The sequence below is a fragment of the Stigmatopora argus genome, chromosome 2 (assembly GCF_051989625.1).
Source record: "Stigmatopora argus isolate UIUO_Sarg chromosome 2, RoL_Sarg_1.0, whole genome shotgun sequence".
Lineage (NCBI taxonomy): Eukaryota > Metazoa > Chordata > Actinopteri > Syngnathiformes > Syngnathidae > Stigmatopora > Stigmatopora argus.
This window is the reverse complement of record NC_135388.1, coordinates 17,471,027-17,495,597: the sequence shown is the minus strand read 5'-3', so window position 1 is coordinate 17,495,597 and position 24,571 is coordinate 17,471,027. Positions and strand designations below refer to the sequence as shown.

The 24,571-nt window shown below is 39.8% G+C and overlaps 1 protein-coding gene across 2 annotated transcripts in view; it reads left to right on the top strand.

The window, feature by feature from the left end:
- The window catches only part of neo1a (neogenin 1a), a 188,710-nt gene that overhangs the window by 1,987 nt on the left and 162,152 nt on the right, over positions 1-24,571 (top strand). Inside the window, exons 2-4 of one of the 2 annotated variants that reach the window (XM_077591592.1) lie at positions 730-795; positions 9,997-10,158; positions 15,910-16,055. The gene's annotated coding sequence lies outside the window, so the exon portion shown is untranslated. Of the gene's footprint in view, positions 1-729; positions 796-9,996; positions 10,159-15,636; positions 16,056-24,571 lie in introns of those variants that run through there. The other variant, XM_077591602.1, reaches the window with a different exon arrangement.

Below are 24,571 nucleotides of genomic sequence, written 5' to 3'. Positions count from 1 at the left end.
CCTCCCTCCCTCACCCTTGTCCAATTCAATCCACTCGCTGAGGACATTCGTATGCTCACTTGAATCACATCATCAAAAGTGTCAGCTGTCATTTCAGTAGATCCAGCGTCGTCTTCTACCTGTCAGCTCCTCTTCATCACGATTGCCTGTTCACCAGAGTTGATGAGTAGTCCTGCTTCACATCACATCATCCCACAGAGGATGTCTTTGGGTGACAGGGCCTATCAAATAATGCCGTTCTCACCAGGCCCATTACTCTTGAACCTCTTTTACGCATTCTTTCCGGGTTTTTCCTGATTGAATTGCAAATGTTTATATGCAGGCCGCTTTCCTCAGTGCTTCTATTTGCACCACGTTGTTTTGTTATTTTTCGTCTTTTTCAATTTCACATCACCGAAGCCCCAAAGCTGAATTCCTTTTGCATCACCCCAAAAATGGTAAGCATCTTTGAAAATCCAAATATCACGTCTTTTCTCGTACTTCACTATCAGATTATTTAGATCCCGTCTCGCTCTTGGCAAAACATAGTCTTGTTGACATTAACAATTTTGGGGGATTTAGTTGGATTTCGATGATTGGTCTTGATAATGTGTCCAAACCGGCCAACTGTGGCCTGCAGCCCAAATTTTAGTGACACGCTGCAAATTCTAAAAATATAATTGAATATGGCCCTCACAAGAAGCTGAAATTCAGCCTATATTGTATTGCCTTTCTCATTTTTACCATTAGATGGATCTACTCACTGAAACAGCTGATGGTGAACCTGCCAACCTAGGAAGCAGTATAGAATTTCAGGTGTGTGTTTTACATTAACTTTTGTAATGAATAATCCAATGTCTTGAATTGAACTCTCTTGGTTGTGATTTTCTTGACGTTTTTATGCTATCATGGGACATGTGTAAATATAATAACAGTACAAATCTTTTGGAATATTCTTATACCTGATGATTTTGTTGCTTGTAGGCCATAACTCATTCACTGTCATTGGCAGTTAGACATTAAATCCATTTCAATTGGGAGGACTGACATTGAGTGATCATGTTTCACTGCTGTTGATGGGAGATAAAAGGCCAATTCAGGCACTCCTCCCAGTCAAAATATATTGGACATCTATCACCGTCAATGGTAGACAATGTTACTTTAATTCTCCCCATTCTGGGAGTGCCTATCGCACGTCTGGGCTCTGGGCTTAGCTCCCCAGCCAGCCAGGGAGTACCTAACCCTTTACCCTGGTTCTTATATGCTGTATGATGTAACTTAGTCCAGTAAGAGTCAAAACTCGTTAGTATTCTAAACAGCGTCATCTAAAAGATGGGCAAAAGTACAAAAACGTAAAGTACAGTTGGGAATTGGAGTCTCATTCCTTTGTGATGTGATCAGTTCAGAGAATGCTGCACGCTAGGTGATGAATAATGTTCGTGACTCTGCCTAATGGGCTGCATGGTGGTTTAAACATGGTGTGAGTAATACAAACATAGTATTGTGTATTAAAAAAAGTTAATGAAAGATGTGCCTAGATTATTCAATGAGAAATATTTTTTCCAGTATTGCACATAGTCTTGGTTGGTGAATTGTTTCTGTTATTATTATGAATATGCCATTTAATTCTTTAGTTATTTGTATAGACCTTTGACAACCTGTTCCCTGTGGACAAATAGTAGTATCTAACTGTAGTCCCTGAAAACAGTTGACACAAATGTAAATCTCTTACTTTTTGGTATCAAAAAATAAATAGTTTCACAACTTTTTCCCCACAGGTGAGACTTATGACCTGTGCAACGTAATATACAATATAAACATTAATTGCTTCATTTTCTGAACGGCTTATTTTCTTTCATAAGGGTCACGGGGTGCTGAAGCCTATTCCAGCTAACTATGGGCACAAGGCATGGGTTACCCTGAATCGATGGCCAGCCAATCGCAGGGCACAATATTAAGAATTATATTATTAATTGGGTCCATCGATTCATTAAAGTCCAATCAGCCTACTATGCATGTTTTTTGCAATGTGGGAGGAAACCGGAGTACCTGGAGGAAACCCACGCAGGCCCTGGGAGAACATGCAAACTCCACACAGGTGTACCAACTTGGATTTGAACCCAGGACCTCAGCTGTGAGGCTGACGTGCTAACCACTCATCCGCTGGGCCGCAATTTTATTTCAGTCTTTATTAAAATTTTCTCGAAATAATGAGTATTTTATTCACTCTCATGGCGTTATATATTTCTAAGATTGTTTTTGGCACTCTTCACGTATATTTCAATAAGATTCCTCAGATTGGAGCTCTATGAGTCCTCTGGCTTGTCAGCAAAAGCTACTTAAACAGTTTTGGGTTAAAAAAAATCACTTTTAAGGCTGGTAAGTGTGTTTTGACCTACACCACCGAAAATGCCTCACTCATGCTTTGCCTATCACCAAAAGCAATTTTGCGTTCACCAAGACCTTACGTCGCCAACTGTCAAAGTCAAACTGTGAAATTACATTGACTTTGCATGGGAAACCATCAAACCACAAGCTTTTACAATTTTGCACTTTTAACCCCTTGCTAACTATTGTCGAAAATGTGTGATAAACCAGATCCATGCATCTCAAATGCTTTTTTTGACCTTAGATGTCCACTGTAGCTAGTAAGTGGCATTAGACATAAAATTAGATTTATTTTGTTATTATTATAATGTATTACTTTATCTTGTATTTTAATTAATCTTCCCAACTTGATTTAGCATCTGTTTGGTACTCGGATGATTCGCCTAAAGACGTTTCGCCGACAGACGCTTGACAGACGGACAGGTCGCCGAATGGACGTTCCACCGAACGGTCATTCGGCCGAACGGCCATTCGGCCGAATGACCGTCCAACTCACGCTCACGGTGCACTATTCTCGGATAGGCTCGGGGGGGAACCCCCGCCAATTTTTAAAGTGCTCAAACTCGGGAAATATATGGAGTTCGATAATGAAACTCGGCATGTGTCATTAAAATCCGCCAACGAAGCACTGTTCCCGGGGAGAAACCCCTCCGATGACTGTAGGGATATGATTTACCTACTCGGCGGGCCGGATTAAAAACCCTAACGGGCCGTGTATGGCCCGCGGGCCGAGGTTGCAAAACATGTACACAGACGATCCGGGGGCGGGGCGAGCGCGCAAATCCCGTTTCAGCGAAACCTCCGTTCGGTGGAACGTCCATTCGGCGACCTGTCCGTCTGTCAAACGTCCGTAGGCGAAACGTCTTTAGGCGAATCATCCGGCCACCCATTTGTTTGAAAGCCCAAACACGTACTGGTTTGTTTATCCGAATTTTTTTAAATGTTTACGTCGAGAAATGAAATATGAGTTTTGTCGTGAAATCTACATTCATATCCCCAGATAGTTACCAGAAACACTTTCCATTAGAAACCAAATAGGCATTGGGCAGGCCATCCATCTTCCAACGGGGTTGTTTTGCTGTTTAAGTTAAAACTGTTGTATACCTAAGCTCTTGCCACATTTCTATGTAAATGTTCAGTTTATGTAAAAGGAGAGAATACATTCAGTAATTGTCCTCATAAATAAACAGACCGATGTCTGAATCATGTTATATGTGAATGCGGAGACAGTTTTTTAATATTGTTTGCAAATAGCCAAACTGATGTTTGCTTTTTGTATGTTAAAGGACAAAAATTTGCATTACATCAAATGTGGATGGACATTTCCCCTCACAATTCAGATGTTATAGGTTTAAATCTACTTTTGTCCGTTTCTGTATGGAGTTAAATGATCTGACCTAAAAAGGATGTAAATGCTTCTATCTGAGCTCTGTGAATTCTTGGCGACCAATCTTGGGTGTGCGCCTCCCCTCGGATAAAGTCAGACGCCACCTTAGCCCCAAACCAAATGAGGAGGTATGATGCTAGGCCCACTCATCCAAGACATAAATATTAAAGTTTCCCCTTCGTATCATACAAATCCGTTTTCCTCTTGTGGCTTTGGTTATTTGCTTTTAATAAGATATGTTTACGTCTATGCTTGATGTGAGCGTCGAGGTTAGAACTGGGGACATTTGATAGTGTGAAGAAAATTTCCCAGTGGAATGTTTTCTCAGAAGTGGTGGTGGGTTACACCTGGAAAATGGCAATCCAATGGAAGATGAGATTTAAGAGAGACGAGAGTGTTTACAGTCGGGCTGTAAAACAGATGTGGTTGTAAGACGGTGAAGAGCGGTGTTTGTGTCTGGAGATCTGACCTGATTTTAATCTTCTCGCTTCAAAGGATATGATCTGCACAGGCTAAAGATATCTTATTTATAAATGCAAAATGTTTTTCTAATTTGACCAATTTCATGGTTAGGACCAAATGCATTATGGAAAGCAAATGAGGTCATTAGTGCAGTTGACGATGTGGAAGAAAAGCACTCTTTAATTCTTGTGCAATTCTTGATTTAAAACCCCTTTTTTTCTAGAGAAAAATACCAGAAGAAAACTATAATTTACCAAGTGCAATTTATAATGTATTTTTTAATCCGGACGTTGTCGAACTTCAAAAATTAGATTTCGTAGTGGTTAAAGGGGATATTTCAGATTGTGTGACCGTTTTTTCTAGTGGCATTTACCAGCAACCCGTACAAAAATGAGGCTCAACATTATCTAATTTTCTAATGCTTTGGAAATAGTTTCCTTTTTTAATAGTTAATTCTTGCAAAGAAATAAAAACGCAAACAGCATATCAACTCTTACTAACGTTTTCGTCCTATGGACATATTAGCTAACACTTCTATACTGCTTGAAATAACTGATGAAAATGCACGTTTCAAAATAATTGCAAGTTTTGACAATGTACAAAATGCTAGTTATTTAGAACATGATTTTGTTTTCCGAAATTAATCGTCACGGTAAGTGGAACAAAAACGAAAAATTTCCACATTTTAATATTTTTTCATGTAAATTGCTGAAAACCAACATTTCTTGATATTTTTTTGTAGTTTTCTACTTTAAAATCTCAATCTTATTCAGAGAAAGTACTAAAGTATACACTCAAGAGAAATAATAACAAAAGGTTGTATGTGTGCAGTATAGCTCACTATTCTTTGCAAAAAGTAGATTTAATTCACAGTATTATTACAGAAAAAAAGTTAAAAATTCCAGAGGAACTCTTGGCAAAGACGGCAGTGGTTGCCCTTTAATAAATCCATTTAAGTCTGATTTATACATGTCATTGTTTGTGCTTGAGAGCTACTATATAATAGTTGGATTATGGCATAAAGATAGAGAGACAGGTCTCATTATATCTTTGCACTTCTGCCATATTTCATAATGATTCCAAAATTGCTTGATGGTAATAAAGTGAAGGTTGCTGTCTAAAGTAACGATGCATGCAAAGCCTCCTGCTCTTTATTGCTGTTCATTGCGAGTGAACCAAGGAGCCGAGCTTTGCATTTCAATTGAGGCCACTCAGTGGCGGAGCATGCTTGTTGCTATTGTTGTTTATCTGCACACACTGTTTGCTTGTTTGCTGAGCTCCGTCTCCCCAAATTCTCTTTGCTCGTCTGCCGGAGACAGCTCAAAGACCCCCTGCTGGCGTTTTAGTAGAGCAGCTTTATCTAACTTGGCTGCCGTGGGCGCGATGATTGTGTCATTGCCGCATGCTGCAAGTCTAAAGTGCATCTTCTTCCGAGAGGAGGGAGCCTTTCATTAGCGCATCAACAACAGCTCAGCCAGCAAAGATTCTACCCTTTCTTTCCCACCGCTTATAGTCGCTGAGCAAATAAATATGAGCCAATTTGTTTGGAGATATACTTTCCTGTATATGTAGACAACAGCTTATTTAGCATTTCCCATATCTGCTTGTGAGAAAGAGATCACAGTTACTAGTATTTGTATCATGTTAAAAACTGAGCAAAAAATGAGTACCTGTTCTGAGGTTGAGGGTTCATACCTGGTCCTGTTTATTTTTCTGCGATCATAAAAATGAAGTCGGTATTTTTCTGTTCCCTCACGTTTTACGCAAACACAATTCGCTAGAGAGACCGAATGCGATATTCTTGTGGGGATTGAAAATAATGTGCCTGTTCTAAACATGGTCTTGGCAGAATTAAGGCACTCCCAGCTTGTGATGATGACCGAGCTGCTTTTGCTGCAGTGGTCCCCCTAACATGCCTGAGTGGACTCGGGTAGCGTCGTCGATCAATACTGCTGAAGAGTACTGACGTCTCTCTCGGCAGATCACTGCAGTGACCAGCGTGACACTCCTTTGCCGCTATATTGAGTAGCATTCATTTGCTACAAAGTGGGAGAGGCAGGTGGAGAAGTTAAGTGGGGGTGGCTGGATGTAGTATGAGAACAGAAGCCGGGCAACTCCTTTTTTTCAGGGGGGATTCATATGCAAACAGCTTTTACTCATACTAGATCAATATTTTTGTTTTAGGCTACAATTCCAATTAGATTTCTAATTCATTCTTACTACAACTAGACAGCCACCGTAAAGACAGCTAACGGTCGGCCCATTTTCTTTAGCTCCGTGCAAAGCATTCTGTTCACGGGAATAATATGCAACTGTAGTGAGTAAGATGTGTTCTATTATGAGTGGTTAGCGGGTTGGCCTCACAGTTGTGGAGTCCTGGGTTCAAATCCAGGTTGGTCCACCTTTGTGGAGTTTGCATGTTCTCTCTGGGTCTGCGTGCGTTTCCTCCCACATTCCAAAGACATGTATGGTAGGCTGGTTGGGCACTCTAAATTGCCCCTAGGTATGAGTGTGAGCGTGAATGGTTGTCCGTCTCCTTGTGCCCTGCAATTGATTGGCTGGCCACCAATTCAGGGTGTCCACCGCCTTGTGCCTGAAAGGCTGTTGGGATAGGCTCCAGCAGCCCCCACGACCCTTGTGAGGATAAAGTGGTTCAGAAAATGAATGAATAACGGTTATTCTATAGAAAAATATTTATTTGAGTAGTGGTTTAAGTCAATTTCAATTTGGAATTGCTCTTTTGTGCATATATATTAACGCCACAAAATATAGCCCGTTAAAATGCAAATATTACATTTGAAATCAACCATATTGGTAATGTATTGTTACAGTTGAATATGTATGCATTACAGTTGAGCAAAATTTTAAATTGTTCCGATGAGCTGCAGGCTTAATTTGAAATGGTTTCGAAGGCAAGGAGCCGGTGCTTCTACTTCGCCACCAATCTTGGCAGAGCTGATAAATAGACTCAGTAATCAGGGGACTCGTTTGGAGGTGTGTTTTGTATGAAGCTTCATTTTAAAACATGAGAATTCGATGGCTTTCTATGGACAACGGACACTTGGAGGGATTGAGATGCTGGATGATGTATCATGGGAAAACATGTTTGGTCTAGGTGACGTCACAAATGCGGTAGGTCGTCGCCATTGCTGCCGTGTGATCAAATTATAGTTTGAAAAGCAATTATAGGACTTAAATAGAAACAAACTGTTGGACTGAAGCACAGCAGGGAGGGGACCTTGAAGAGTCCTTGTGTTGAGTGCGCCCTGCTACCACTTCTGTTTGTGTGGGTGGTCCTTTGAGAGTAGAACTGTGAAGATGAATGACAAATTCAAATTTTGTTTGTAAACATGCAACATTTTCATGAACATAATAACTGCTGGGTGGTAATTTGTTCTGTAGGCTTTCTGAAGCATGTGTCTTCTCTAAAGATCTAAAATTTTAGTCGAAATTGTTGTCTCTGTGTCAGTCATGTAATTGAAAGGTCCACCAAGAAAGCTAGAAACAACCCAATGTAAAATAGGGCAGACTCCTCACCCATATTCCTGAACCTAAAACAAAAATGTTCATCATTCTAGAGAGAGCTAGCTTCCATTAGAGAGTTTAGCATGGTACGTTGGCTTTCATTAATGCTGTCCACAAGACTTTCCAAAAGAACTCTGTCAGAATAAATTCTACATTTACAGGGACAACTTGACCATAAGCCCCACAACCCAAATTCCATACAATGTAATAAGAAATCTATATCTGTCACTGATAGGGTAATGGTAGATTTATCTGACTTTCTATCAAGCAGCATGGGATTAATTCCCACTCAGTGGCGGTGTGATTGTAAGTGTGAATGATTTTCTGTTTCTATTTTTGTGGACTACAACTGACAGGCAAACAGTTTAGAGTGTAGTCCACCTTTTGTTTGAAGTCAGATTGGATAGGCTCCGGCAACCTGAAAAATCTGAAAATGGATGGATGGAAATACAGATATTAACCGCACCTCACTATAAACCGGAGGTTACGTCATACAATCGAATATTTCCTTTCAAAGCCGTTACTAAGAAAAAATTATGTATCGGAAACCTTGTTATTAATTAAATTCACATCATCAGCAAGTCAATTTGCATCCTCGACATTCATATGCAGCACCAAAAATGATTGATGAACTCGAGGTGGATGGCTGTCAGCGCATGCCCTAACGAAGCAGCTCATCTGAAGTGGAATATTACCCTGAGACAGCTATAAAACTATCCAAATGTATCCACTCTCTTCTTTTGCCCATATGCTACCAATCTCTAAAGTTCACACTGTAAAATAACAACTGCAAACAGAAAAAAATAGAGGATGTTTTTAACATTTGTGAACTGACTCACTTGGAGTCACGATGCACGTTTGTATTCATGAATGCAGCAAGCGGTGGCAACAAAGAGAGCGACAGGGAAAAGGCTTTGGGCCAAAAGTAAGGGCCGGTGAATAATTGACAAGTCCCACCCGGTTGGGTCAGTGGGTTTCGTCCATCAGGATCGCACGCTTGACGTAATTTGTGCCAAGAAGCTTCGTTAGGAATACAAACAAGTGCATTCAGGTGGGATCTTTTTCTGCACGGCTCCATTGCAGGCTCACGCATGGAGCAAATGGCCTGGCTGCACACAATGTAAGAGTGGAAATGTCAATGATAATCTCTGTGTTGGTGTGCATGAGCATGCAGACTTACAAATGAGCACAGACAACACAATATTTCATGTCAGTCAAACGGGTCATGAATCAGCCTTGACCTGGGTTTAATTACCCCCTGAGAAGCCATTTCCGTGTTTGATGGTTTGCCGGTGTGGCATGGCGGCACAATAAGGTCTTTTAAAGACAAGCCGCTAACAAATGCCTCCGCCACTGATGGGAGTGCTGAACTATGAAGCGTAGCATTATGCATCCTCACTGGATCGATCAGTCACAAACGATGTTACTCGAATTAGCTTGCTTGTTTCCGACGCTTGAATGTTCTCACTTTTATTCATTGGCTCAGCATGTTGGGATCCAGGGTTGGAATCAATAAACACAATTAGAAATTGCTCGTTCATAAAGAATTCTCTTCGCTTTCCTAGTATTTTCTTTCTTTTCCACTTCAGCCCAAAAAATATAGAGTTCTTCAAATGAATCATTCAGTCCCATTCTCAATTCTTTCCTTCCTTCTTTCCTTCCCTTCTTCTCTTCCCTTCTTTTCTTCCCTAGTTATTCAAGTGAATGTGCAGTGTCTCAGACAAATAAAGTACATGGATATCCGTAGTATGTTAGTGCAGCTGTAACGATCCAAGCAGCTGGTAAGAAGCTTTTGGGGGGAAAAAGTCTTATTTCCCAATGGAGTTAGGGTCTAGTCTTTTTCATTAGGTTCACTTCCAATCAAAGAAGTGCAAGAGTGGATTTACAAACAGTAGCATTATCAGCATGAATTCCAATCCATGGTATCCCCTAGATACAGATGACTCCCAGGTTGCCCAGAGACTGGAAAAAAATACTTAATGGATCTGCTGATTCAATTTTTTATCTCAGATTTAGATTTTCCTCATCCAAAAGAAAGGGTCGGCAATCTACCTGAAATTCAGGTTTATAAGTAGAGCCCAATTTGCATAATATTTGGTAAGAGGTTTACAAAATGAGAAAATGAATGTTTTCACAACAGATAGGGGAGCACTCAATAACCAAAGATTAGGGCGGCTTGTTGAAGTAAAACAAGTACTGCATTTAGCGTAATGGGGAGTTTTCATTTTTTAAATTGTTTTTCTATCCTATTCCAGGGCGGCCTGGCGGATGAGTGGTTAGCTCGTCACCCTCCCTGTAGGAGACCTGGGTTCAAATCCAGGTTGGCCCACCTGTTTGGAGTTTGCATGTTCTCCCCAGGCCTGCGTGGGTTTTCTCTGGGTACTCTGGTTTCCTCCCACATTCCAAGGACATGCATGGTAGGCTGATTTTAACACTAAAATGCCCCTAGGTATGAGTGTGAACGTGAATGGTTGTTTGCCTCCTTGTGCCCTGCGATTGGCTGACCACCAATTCAGGGTGTCCCCTCGCCTCTGGGATAGGCTTCAGCACCCCCCGTGAGCCCAGTGAGGATAAAGCGTTTCAGAAAATGATATGAGAAAAGATGATATTCCATCAAAATATTGTGATGGTGCAGGTGCTTCAGTAGGCCGTCTTTTGTTGCTAACCCTATATAGTACAATACTTTTGTCAGGTGACCAGTCCCCGTCAGAGTAAATGAATAACACAATGTAAAAGTCTCTTTCAACATCATGAAACACACTGGAAAAAATCCATGACACCATTGTTATTATTCATGTCACGTCAAAAAGTTAGTACTGTATCCCACAATGTAGCCTAATGGACTGAATTTCACATACATCGGGAGAAAAGTTGCCCACTTAGAGATACAGCCCTCAGATTTGTAATTGCGTCTTGCATTTGACTTTCTTTGAAAAGTACTGTACTCTATATTCCTGATGGTCTGACTAGGAAGTGAAGCCACTTTTGAACTCTCATTGATGTTTCAGAGTCACTCTCCACATTCACAGCTCTCAGTGCATGTGTTCTTTACAGCGCTCTGCAACAGCTTTCTGGAAAGTGGTCTCATCCCCTCTAGCTCACTGACCCGGCTCACTGACACTTTAAGCTTTCCAGCTTTTCAATGAATTCCACCTCACATTTTTTTCTCAGACTAATTGGGTTCCTTGAGCCACGAGGTAATTCTTTGTGCCATTATTCTTTCTCCATGCCACTTTTGTTCTGTCTTCCCTGAGTGGTGGTCTCCTCTTTCTCTATCAGATAAAAATGGAGCGACAGTGTTAGAGAAACCCCATAAGTGCTTGTGTAGTGGAGATATGTGAGAGTCACCTGTGAGGCCATGTGTTGCCCTTCGTCCTCAGTCATCTGCATGTATGCATGATGAGACGAGACACTGCAGGGAGGCTTTACTGAAACAGATGACCTCGACTTTATCTGTCATACATCATTATCATGAAGCCAATCTTAATCCAACTTTTAAATTGAAGGGCGCAGAAGCACAAACGGACCCATTTCTATCTTAATTTATTTTGCCATTTTCTCTGCCACGCATGCACATAGCGTGAAAGTTAGTGTGCGACTTTAAAGGATTTAGGCTGACAGCAGTTACCTAATTTGCAAGAGAGAACAAGTGAAAGTGTTCTGAATCCATAAAATTGCAGAATACCTATTGGACTTGTAATGAGGCGTTGCTGCCAGGCATGTCTCATCAGAGCCCCTGGGAATTAGCCATGACCAGTCATGATCAGCAAGGGGTCATTCCAGAACTGGCGGAGAAGAGTGTCGTTTTTCATGGCGAAGTCGTTTCTTAATGGAAAAGAGACATTGTATTCGCTAGATACATTATTTCAATACAATACAAATTAGTCCAAATTAGAAAATAATAACGAAAAATTCTGCCTAGCTATCTAGTTTCCTACATAAGCACGTGTGCCAGTATTAGTATTACAACAGTGGATTAATAGCCAGCCATTTCTTGTCGCAAGTGTACACATTAACATTATCTAAAAAAATGTAGTAATTGATATTCTTTTAGTTTCACAAACTCACTCATTTATTTTCCCTGCTGTCGTCATTGCGCAGGCTCTGTTCCCCAAAGTGTTCATTAAATCACGTTTAGACACACTCATCATACCATATTCAGATCATTTGAGGGAACTTTAGAACTCTCACACATGTTCATTCAAAACACCTATAGGTTTGTTTCAAGATATAAGAACAGTTACTTATTTGGTAACATGCAAATAAAGGATGAAGGAAAGGTTTTCAATGTATTGAATTACACTTACTGAACACTTTTATTAGGTGCACCTTGCTATATCCGGTTGGATCCCTTTTTGCTAAGTAGCTGACTTAAACCTTGAAGTATCATAGATTCAACAATGTACCAAAAACCTTCCTCAGAGTGTTTAGCTTGATAGCAGCACACAGTTACTGCTGATTTGTCGGCGGCACAGACCTGATGTGAATTTCCTGTTCCAGCACATCCCAAAGAAGCTTTATTGGATTTAGATCTGGTGACAATGGAAGCCATTTGAGTACATTGAATTTATTGTCATGTTCACGCAAGTAATCTGAGATCATTTGAGTTGAATGACTTGGTTCTTTATCCTGTTGGAATAGCCATCAGAAGATGGCTACAATGTGCTCACAATGGGATGGACATGGTAAGCAGCAATATTCAGGTAGGATAGGGTGTTACAACAATGCTTAATTGGTAATGAGGGGTCCAAGTGTGCCAAGAAAATATCCCCCAAACATAATCACAGATCACTACAACAAGCCTGAACTGTTAATACAAGGCTAGATGGATCCATGTGTCCATGTTCCTGACGTCAAATTCTGACCCTGCCATCCATGACGCAGCACAAATTGAGACTCCTAAGATCTAAATTTCTTTCCATTTATTTCTTTATTGTGTGAGTGGGAACCTCAGTTTTCGGATCTTAACTAATAGGAATGGTCTTCTCCTGCTGTAGCCCATTTCCCTAAACGTGTTGTGTGTTCTAACATGCTATCTTGCATATTACTTAAGTTGTTGTTGCCTGACTACCCGCTTGAACGAGTCTGGACATTCTCTAAGGCTTCTGGTATCAACAGGGCATTTGTGCCCATTGAACCGCCATTTAATGAATATTTTCTCTTTTTCGGGCCAATTTTGCATGAGAATCTCAATAGATCAGCAGTTTATGAAATATTTAGACCAGTTCATCTGGCACCAAGAACCGTGCCACCTTCAAAATTAGTACTTAAATTATGTCTCTTACTTATTCTGGCACAGAGTTTAAACAGCAGAGCTTATCAGTGAATGAATGCAATAAACCGCAGAGGTCCTTGACGGATCACTATTTATAGTAGAGTTGCATAAACCACTCTATAGCCATGTGACTATATAAAAATGGCAGTTGCAGACACACATGCAACATCAGTCTTGATTTATACATGCATCAAATGCAAACAGTTCTGTTCATTTTCACATGCGCCCACACACAGAGTAATGGAAATATTTGTCTTTCATATGTCTATGCACAAAAATGCGAACACCAAACACTAATTCAAACATCCATCTTTCAATTGATGTAAAATGAATGCATTTGTCTCTAAAATGAGGATGCTCATGAGAAAGTACAGCCTACTGAATATGTGGAGAGGAAAATGACCTTGAAAACATACTTGTTGGATGTACATAAACCTTGAAGAAATATTTCATATGTTGACCGTGGTTTAGCCTACGAAAACCACAAAAGAGGTTACATTAGTCAATCCAGTATTGTGTGTTGTAGGTCACCTCTAGATCTGAAACATTTGAATTGTTTCAACATTGTTTTTTTTCTTTTTCTTTAAAAAAATACTTTATTGCTGTCTTTCTCCTAACAGCGCTTTTTGTGATCACCTAGGGTTATTGTGTTGCCATGGAGAAGTAACCTCTTTTACCAATCTGTCATCAGGATTTAATGGATTTCTATTTGCAATATAATTATCTGGTTACGTTGCCAGTCCAAATCGGGTCAGACATCACAATGCCCTCTAGGAAAGGACGCCTGTTGTCATGGAAAAACAGCGGAAGGTTCCCATAGAATGCTTACCAAAAAGTACAACTGTTTTATGATGTATGGAAAAACATTCGCCTTTTGGGTCTAAGAAGTGCACTTAGTGGGAGATGGTCTTTGCCTTTAGGGTGGAAGGTTATGACCAACAATACGAAGTGACAACTCAGAAGCCCTGACCTTCCTTTACAACATAGATCAAACTGTATTATAAATTACGTATCTTCTTTTCTTAGTGTACATCTTGCCTTATATCGAGCTTCTAGTCTTTTCTTACCTTTTTTGTCCACTCTCATTTAATATTTAATGCATTTTCATTGCCATGTTATTGTCGTGTAATCAGGCAAAAATCGTCTTTGTGGGGGTATGTTCAACACCTTTGCTGCCTTGTTTGTTTTAGGATTGAAAATGTATTATTTGGCACTTTGAGAGTCGCAGCCCTGAGCCCGCTCTGTTCACCCAACATCATTGTGAGGAGAAACAAAGGATAGATTTGCGCTATAAATAAAAAGAAGCCCTGGTAGCATTTTCTTTAAATGTGCTATGAAATTATGACCATGATAAGAAAAATGTAAATGACTACACTAATGTAGTTTTACATATAGGAAACTAATTTGGTACTGAAATCTGGCATTTTTTACTATTTTATAGTTATTCCAACCAAAACAAGCGTGCAATTGTGGGTGTGACATCATTTTCTATTTGTAGATTCTTAAAGGGCGCGGCCAAGGTAGGTGAGAAAGGAAGACTAATTAGGATCTAATTCTATTATTAAGCCTTTTCTCTTTAAATATAGATTTGTCTTCAAAATATGGTCTGATATTATTTTAAATTCATTTGCTGTAGTATTTCTAACGACCTTTAAATTCTTGATTTGATTCTAATGGTTTGAGATAAGTATTGATTGTGAACTGCAGTAATGTAGTGGGGTCATGTTTTGTTGTTGATGTTTTTTTTCTTCGTGTTTGTCTTGTCCTTTTGATTGTTCATTGTTTTCACCTGTGGTTTCATCCCTTGTGTGTCACCCAGGTGTCACCCACCTGTTCCCTGTCTCGTTAACCCATGTATAATTGTATATCTAAGTTCCCTTTGTTTGTTCAGTTCTTGTTGCCTCACTGTCAGCTTGTGCCTAGTTATTGTCTAGTTATTTTCAAGTTGGTGTCAAACAAGTGTGTGAGTACTGCAATGTTTTCAATTTTTTGTCTTTGTTTCCTTTTTGCATTCAAATTTTTGTCTGTTTCCTTTTTGCATTCAATTTTTTGTTTTTGTTTCCTTTATGCATTCAAATTTTTGTTCTTGTTTCCTTTTTGCATTCAAATTTTTGTTTTTGTTTCCTTTTTGCATTCAAATTTTTGTTTTAGTTTCCTTTTTGCATTCAATTTTTTGTTTTGGGTGGTCCGGCGGATGAGTGGTTAGCACGTCGACCTCACAGCTTTGGGGTCCTGGGTTCAAATCCAGGTCGGTCCACCTGTGTCGAGTTTGCATGTTTTCCCCGGGCCTGCATAGGTTTCCTTTGGGTGCTCCGGTTTCCTCCCACATTCCAAAAACATGCATGATAGGCTGATTGGACGCTCTAAATTGCCCTCATGGTTGTCTGTCCCCTTGCGTCCTGCCTGCGATCAGCTGGCCAGTGATTCAGGGTGTTCCCTGGCTCTAGTCTGAAGTCAGCTGGGATAGGCTCCAGCACCCCCACAACTCTAATGAGGATAAAGCGGTTCAGAAAATGAATGAATGAATGAATTTTTGTTTTGCACTTTATTTTTGGTCAGTTAAATAAGTCTTTTGGAGTAACCGTTACCCTGCGTGGCCGATGTTTTCCTGCATTTGGGTGCATCCCCTTTTTTGACATGAAGTGTTTTAGAAGTGTATTCAAATTAAGATATTCTCTGTATTGCCATGCATTGTTATAGTTCATTTTAATTGTTCTGATATCTCGCAGTAGCATATCAAGCCTGCCAAATCCTACAGCAAGCTATCATAAAAACTAAAGTTTTCTTAAAATACCAAATTCTGAGAAGGACATAGAAAGGACGCTGATGCGTGAGTATTTTATTTTCATCCTTTCATCCTAAATAAATGTAGTGTAACTGTCGCCCACAACAGATGACCTGACACTAGCACTGAGGCAATGAGGCACTATCATTCACGGTCCATTGGATACACGGTTGAAACCAGCATCCCCGGTTACCTGCAGGGTATTAGTGCAGAACGGAAGGCCTGGTGCCGTCAATTGGGACTGGGATGAAGAGGTGATGACACTTGACTTTAGCATACACTTCACACTCATGCATAAATATACACTTGTAAACAGTCTTCCACCAGGCTTTTGGGGACTTAGTGGGAAAGCAAATGAGTGGGGGTGGAGAGGAATGGTTGGGGTCTGGAGGGGCAGCTGCACACGTCGACCCTCCACCCCACCTCGCACCTGTTACCCATCATGTTCGCTACAGCGCTCACGACCTCCATGTGTGAAGCCGTGAACACGATTCCACACTCAGAATTAGTGTAAATGCACACATACACTTTCTAGTTGTTGATTCACTTTTGCATCTAGGTTGTAACCTAAAGCTTCGATGCAGCGAATGTATTCATTGAGACGCCCATATAGTGTAAATGGAATCAAATGACCATTGTGCACAACTTATAGAATACTCCTGGTCATATTTCATCAGGTTATGTACATAACAAAATTGTATTTTGCTGGGTGATAAAATAATCATGCTTAGTCAGTACATTTCCTGACAGCTCTTATATAGTATTCATCTAAAGCAAGGGTGTCAGACTCGGGTTGGTTCGCGGGCCGCGTTAACGTCAACTCGATTTCATGTGGGCCGGACCATTTTAGATATAATATTTAGATTTTTTTATAAATGGATTAAAAGAACTGGATTAAAAGCCCTGAATATTCAGTTTTTTATAGATCTAAAACAATGTTTATTTTAGGTTTTTTTTATATATATTTTTAGATTTTACAAAATTATTTTTGAACTAAAAACACAGAAAAAAATGATTAAAAAATTACAATTATTGATTTAAAAGGGGGAAAATCAGGAAATTTAATATACATCTATACTCTTCATTTTATTTTGATCCTAAAACAGAAAGTCGGCACTCATGATTTACTTTCCCGGGCCACACAAAATGATGCAGCAGGCCAGATTTGGCCCCCGGGCTGTCACTTTGACACGTGATCTAAAGAATCCACCGCCCACTGTCAAAGAATGGATAGCTGATGGAACAAAGAAACTGATTAAGTCATTTTCTGTCATCCGTTTAAAAATTTCAGTCCAAAATTAGAATAATACGTTTGCTTGATTTCTTGTTGCAATAAAAGCACAAGTTGAGGTTTGTAGAAAAGCGAGGTGTTTTTTTATACTCCTTTTATGAGCCAGCCAGATGTACTGTTGTATGTCGAAAAACGTGCTTGACACTTTTCGGACTGTCATGTTCACTCTTTGTGGAGCAGTCCTACAACATGGACATACCCTGTTATATCATCACTCGAATAAAGTATAATATTAATATAGTATTCATAATGACACAGTTGTGAGATAAACATTACATCCTTTATTTTTTTTATCAACCTACATTACATCCTTTTTTTTTATTTGCCTCTTAACCTGACCTTTGTCCCAAGAAAGTCTGGTCACTCCTGTTATTATGTTCTTTATTTTTAATGAGCTTTCATCCACATTGTATTCTGGTTAAATTACATTTATTAGTTTCATTTTACTCTGAATAACAAACAAAAGTGTTGTGCATTAGAAAAAGCAGGACCCATGTCAGCATTGCACATGTCCCATGATGACACGTGTGCTAAGTAAGGGATTTTCGTCTTTAAAGTGGGCTGTAAATTCCAAAAAGACTTCATTGACATTTCAGTCTTTTGGTGGGAAAAGGCCATCCTCCATTATTTACAGACATTCCAGTTGCACAAGGTGGGTGTGTTAAAAGATTGTGCATAGTTGGACAAGACTTGCGCATGAATGACAGAATATAGACCTATGTAAAATGTCTTGATTGTAAAAGAAGTGAAGCATGCTGCCCTTGAGAACTGCTTTACCTTTAAGGACAATAAGTGTTACTTCATCTTGATATGCAGCCTGAAAAGTCTCACAATGAAATAAAACAGCCTCATTTCTGAAAGGACAAGAATATCACAACATGGTGTTTCATGTGCGTTGCCATATACACAGATTGATTTTATTGCAGCCTTCAAACTGAAGCCTCATTCTACACATTCAAGTCATCACATAATTCTGATTTTGTGACCCTGGACTGCAACTTGTCCCATAACCTCTTTGTCATATTTATTACCTCTAAACTGCAAATTCATCCCACAATCGATCAATGTCAATCAAGATTGATTACTGTGTTTGTAGGCTCTTAGCCTCTATATTCCCTCCACATTTAATAGAATTGTGGAAATATATAGCTTTTTCGACAATAATTATTTTATGGATTATACGTGCCGTGAAAGGCTCTGCTGAGCAGTTAATTTATATCCCACCTATTGCCAGAATAGGATAGATGAACAGTGGAGGAAACCAACCAAGCATTAACAATATTTTATTAACCTTATAACAAATATTTCTCATGTATATTACATTTTCAATGATTACTTTGCTGCTTAAATCAAATAATATTTGATGTTAGATTATACTGGACATGGAATGATAATATAAACCCCACATGCTCTGAGAGGCTTTAAATTATGAATGTATGTTGTGTAAGTTTACTTCTGTTATCCTATCTTGGCTTCCTTCACTACTGATTCTACAAAATGATTCCCCAGTAGACCAGATCTCTGTCGGTTCCATTGCCAGTTGCCCTGAGGGGAGTTTAGCGTGTGTGAGCAGAGGTGCACCTCACCAACATTAAACTGGGATTGCAGCACTCAAGATCACTAAATCTCTGTCCACTCAACAGGTATTAAAACCAAAGCAGTGAAGCACCACACAGGAAGCTGCACATATCAGCTCCTCCCCACTGATCAGCCTTTTACTGCACCGTCAGTGCTGTAAAAGCCTCGTTCATCAGCGTGCAAATTACTGCAAATGGCGACTGTCGAGGGAACAGCATGTCAACACAAGTCTTCTTTCAGTGCACACTTTCTTTCTTAGCTTGCTTTCCTTCTTGTAAACATGTCTTTGTTTGTGAGGACTGAAAGTCGTGAGGTGGCCAAGGGCTTTGAGTGATTGTGAATGACTACATCTATGCACTGGAGAGCAATGTATGGTGTGTGTTTGTGTGTGTTCTGCATGGCTTTGATTATGAAAACATCTTTTTTTGCAAACCCGCGGTTCATTGCAAACCCTTGCAAACATCCCGACGTGTTTCAAGCAATTTTCTGTTTTCTCTCTGGCAGATGTCCAAATGACCTTTCTGTCCTGATTATATGGACACAATAGATCTCTGACCACTAAATTATAGTCGTATATGTTTACATTGGCACACTTTGATTGATTTGTTTGTTAATTGTTTATGTCGCCAGAGGCAAAGTTTGATCATGCCCCGTTGCAGGAATCTGAAACGCAATTAAGTTTCTTTTTGCTTACATGCTTTTCTCGTCATGCTTTTTGTCATAGGAAATGTTTAGACAACTCATTAGCTGCCTTTAACAACGATAGATTGTCTGGCAGTAAATCATATGGCAATGAGCACTAACAAAGATTGAAATCTCAATTTTCTAACCTTTTGCTGTTGACGCAGTCGTATAAACATACCAGTGGCGGTCCGTGCATTTCCTAGTGACGCCGTCAGCAAAAACTATTTTATGGCTATAAAACCTCTACTGCAGCTACAGCTGCGACACATAAAAATAATCAATAATAACCTCATACAATTGAAATATTATTCAGGAATATAGCCATATTTTACTCACCAAAAATCTTTTTTAACTGTACACAATATCCATCCTCCTTTCTTTCTTCCTTCTTTTCTATCGCCACCAAAGCTAATGCTGAAAGTCGAGCCTGTCCTGTCGTATTTCTGGCATTTAGTGCTGAAAATGTTCGTTCCCGGTTGTGACAAGCTTGCTTGCTTTGGAGTTGTCTGACCTTTCTTAATGATGTCCAGCTTTTTTTTCTTGAAAAGTCCATCTTGAAAATAGCTTTAAATCACCACAACAATATATTTGCTTGTGCAGCTCGCTCCAGATACAGTTTGGTAGCTCTAGCTAGTCCACTCTATCACTAGCCAATCATAGTTGGTGAAAGCGATTACGTATCCCTACGCTTGCGAGAAGGCAATGACGTATTCCTACGCCTGCGAGAAGGCATTGTGGTGTTGCCAACTCGAAATCTGATTGGTTAAAGCAACAGTCTTATCGACGCTTGTTTAATGCAGCAGAGCCTGCAGAACTGATTGTGAAGGCCTTGAGGCAGATTTCTGACCCTGGCAACAAATAATGGCTGAAATGTGATTGGTTAAATGCTTCAATATGAAAACACACATCTGGAAGCAGTGCAACCAGGGGGAAAAGCAATGAAAGGAAGCTAACAGACAATTTGGAATTATTTAACAAGTATTCATGGACAAAATATAATTAACATCAGTCTGTGATTCAGATATTTCTTAGGCCAGCAGAGAAGGCCTTGAAGGCATTGACGGCACACCACTGATACATACCCATTATATGACCCGCCAATACATCCTCCTCCTTTGAAATGTGTATCTTAACTGAGGACTGGAACTTTCTACTATTGACACATTGGTACAGACTCAAACTACGGCCCCCAATAGGTCATCCTCCCACAAAATGTCTTTCTTAACCAACAAATAGTCACCTTTTACACAAAATGTACCATTTTCTAGTGAGGTGCAGTTTTCCATTACGTTCAGGTCACTCTTGACCGAATCCCGTTTTATGGCCTGTTTTCAGTAAACCCAGTTCATTGACCACATTTTCCAGGTGCTGGCTTCCACCAGCTATCCGCTTATATTTGCACAACTCTTTAGTATAATGGATACTATCTCTGCCTGTCACGTGGATGTTGGGGGTTTGATTCCCGAATGGGAAGTTATATCTTGATGTTGGAAGTTTCTACTATTGACGTAGTGGTGCACACGCAAAATATGGCCCCCAAATTATAATCCTCCAACAAAAGGTCTTTCTTAACTGACGAAGGGTCATTTTATACACTAAATGTACCATTTTACAGTGACGTACAGCTGTCCACTACCTTCAAGTAATGTCACTTTTTATTGTTGACACAGTGGTACGCACCCAAAATATACCCCCCATACATCACTCTCCTACAAAAGGTCTTTCTTAAAGGACGACTATGACGAATATAGCCCCAAATACATCTCATTCAATGTTTATTATCTCACGACTGATAAATTTATACAATTCCTAGAATTTCCAGGAACTTGAAATCAATCAAGCTGCCTCGTGGTGCAGTGGTTCACTCGCCCGACTTTGGTGCAGGCAGGTGTAGGTTTAATTCCCGTTGTTGGTGGTATTATTGGTGATATGGATGGTTGTTTGTCTCTCTATGTGCCCTACGACTGACTGGCGACCAGTCTAGGGTGTAGTTTGTATTTTGCCCGAAGACAGCTCGGTTAGGCTCCAGCAAACCCTACAAACCTTTTGAGGATGGGCGGTATGGAAGATGAATGAATGAATAAATGAAATCACTAACTGCAGGTCCTCATTGGCCGAGTTTCGTCTTACTGCCTCCTTCCCCTCGCCTTATGGCCTCGTTCCTGGTGCACCTGTGCACTGACTGCTTTTTGTCCCAGTTCTCTCTAAGGTGATTTCCTCATTAGTATAGTTCACTGTATCTCCATCTGTCATGGGGCCAGACCAGGGTTTGATTCCCAGTTCAGTCTCCTACCCTTCTTGTGCTAACGCATTAGAACACACCCATGATATGGCCCCAATGAAGTTGTTTTTAATTACTCAATGACAAGTTAAATCTTGATTTCTGCACCTTTAACAGTCCTCGCAGCATGTACACACCCAAATTGTCACCCCCAGTACATCATCCTTCCTACAAATATGTTGTTTTGCTGCTAACCCAATAAAATAAACTTACAAGGCTACAGGATCAATTGGTATGCTTCTCTTGGCCAGTGAGGACAGTTCAATACAGGAATGAAATCCGACATGAAGATTATTTCTCATTTGATTCAGGTAACTATAATAGTATTGGTCATATTTTGAAAATAAAGATTATCAGTTTATGATTTGTGACATTGTGAGATTACAAGTGTTGCTCCACTATTTAGTTTCTGTTTGGCGTTGATTACAGGATCTGGCCATAAATGGTATTTTGCATAGTTTGTAGTCGCTGGTTTTGGAAAAACAGACTATCATAATTTTATGTTTTAGATTGACGGTTAACTGGCTGTGGCTAAAAATATTTTTTTTAAGAATATTTCATTATCTGTCTTCTTTTCAAGTGAGTTAAGTTGATTTGGCTGCCACAATACAGCTCTTGTATCCTAATTTTCATAATCAAGTCAGTGTGTTCATTTTGCTTAGCAACACTGGAAAAATAACAATAACAAAATTGATGTTACTTTCGATCATTGATGCTTAAATGTGTCTCCAGCCCAATTTTGTGGTGTTCCTGTCATTTGGTCACCAGGATCCAAGGAAGGAGATAATGACTGATGGTGTGTGGCGAGGCAAAGCCACAAGGGTCACGTTGTCTGCTCATCTCTGTCACCTTCCTTCCTGTAAGAGCTGGAAAGTCCCCCACCCCCACCAACACACACACACACACACACTTATCCATGTAATTTGATCCTCTCAAAGCAAACAGAACAAAGGATTTGAGCTTTAGATGTTTGCATTAAATACATCAGTTTAACTGGAAATTAAAATATGCGTGGATGCCGTAAATATTTATTTACTCACTACGCTATTTCAGTTTGTTTTTCTATTGTCTATCCAACGATGGATGCTCATTCCGCCTGTGTGTCTCAACGTACTCACTGCAACATGTTTCACCTTCTTTCTCTGCAGCAGTTGCCATTACCACACAGATCATTATGGCCACATTGGGAAAAGGTTGGGAGAGGAAGCTCACTACCTTCCATTGCAGCTTCCCCTGGGGGCATTATCCTGAGCAAGGCAAAGGCTTTGTAATCTGAGCCTAGCAGGTATTTCGACAGCACTGACATCGTGGGTGTGTGTGTGCTTGTGTATGTGTGTGCGCCGCATAGCAACCAACCGTAGGGAAGATGACGTGGATTTTCTACATGCTTAGATGCTTGCTCTCATATAACAAATAAGGGGAGAAGGGCCACCACTAAAGGGGCAAAAGGGATTACAAGCATATCCAAAGCTGGAGGTTGTTAGTCCACATTTTTTTTAAACAATGTGAATCGGTTTGTATAATTCACAATCATAATTGTGTACAATCTGTCAGGCCGAAAGCTTTACAGTTGAACGCTTTTGTTGATTATCTGCAACTTCACGGTTGAAACTTGAAATTTGAAGTCAACCTATTTTACTTAAAAATTCAAGTTTTGATGTTATCGTGAGAAACTATGAATTTTTTATAAACTGTATTTACAGAATGCTAAAGTAAATTGAACTATACATTTGAAAAGTAATGGCGTAGTGTCTAGTAAATTGAACTCAAAAATAAAGTAAACTGGGCATTCTTTTTTCTGAACCCAATATATTTAATGAAATTGCATTACATTGAAGTAGATGTATCATCAATCAAAATGAGATTCAAAGCTGGATTTTTACAATGTAAGTGCAACACAGCGACAACTGAGCTAAACTGACTTAGTTTAGGTTACTATTTTTTTGTCAGTGCACTTTTTTGATCGCATCAAAAATGTTGCTTTAGCCTCAGTTTGCCAAAATTCAAATTTCACATTCGTACAATTTAACAATTCAAGTTCACTTTACTCAGAAATGTCTTGGCTACGATCTTGACAATTTACGTCATTACATAGAATTCTCATTAAAATGACTTCAGAACAGTGAAAATGACAAGTTACCTGAGGAAAAAAAGTTACATAAATTACTTAAAATATAGCAATATCAATTTCATTTTTTTCTTCATTCTTTATAATTATTGTATACAAAGTTTGCACTGTACGTATCTTGTAATTACCGTAGGGTCTTAATTCATTTTTGCAGCTTGGTTAAATATAGGATTTTTTTTTTCAATTGTTGTCTACACACAGGCCTTTTGAAAAATATAGGTTAATAAGAAATATACAGGGCGGCCCGACGGCTGAATGGTTAGCGCGTCGGCCTCACATTGGAAGACCTTGGTTCAAATCCAGGTCGGTCCACCTCTGTGGAGTTTGCATGTTCTCCCTGGGCCTGCGTGGGTTTTCTCCGAGTGCTCTGGTTTCCTCCCACTTTCCAAAGACATGCATAGTAGGCTGATTGGACACTCTAAATTCCCCCTAGGTATGAATGTGAGCATGAATGGTTGTTTGTCTCCTTGTGCATTGCGATTAGCTGGCCACCAATTTGGGGTGTCCCCCGTCTCCGGCCTGAAGTCAGCTGGGATGGGCTCCAGCACCCCCTGCGACCATAGTGAGGATGAAACGGTTCAGAAAATGAGATGAGAAGAAATACTCTTCCAAACTTGTTCTCCTAGTTCATATGTGTTTCAAACTCATTCCAGAAAGGGCCGAGTGAGTGCAGGTTTTCGTAACAACCCACCAAGACGACACCTTGTATTTAAATGCAAAGTGAACTCATTAACCACTGTTGACGTGAACAGAGTATCAAAGTTAGTACTGAAACTGGATCATTTATAGACTGTGAGAGAAACCTGTG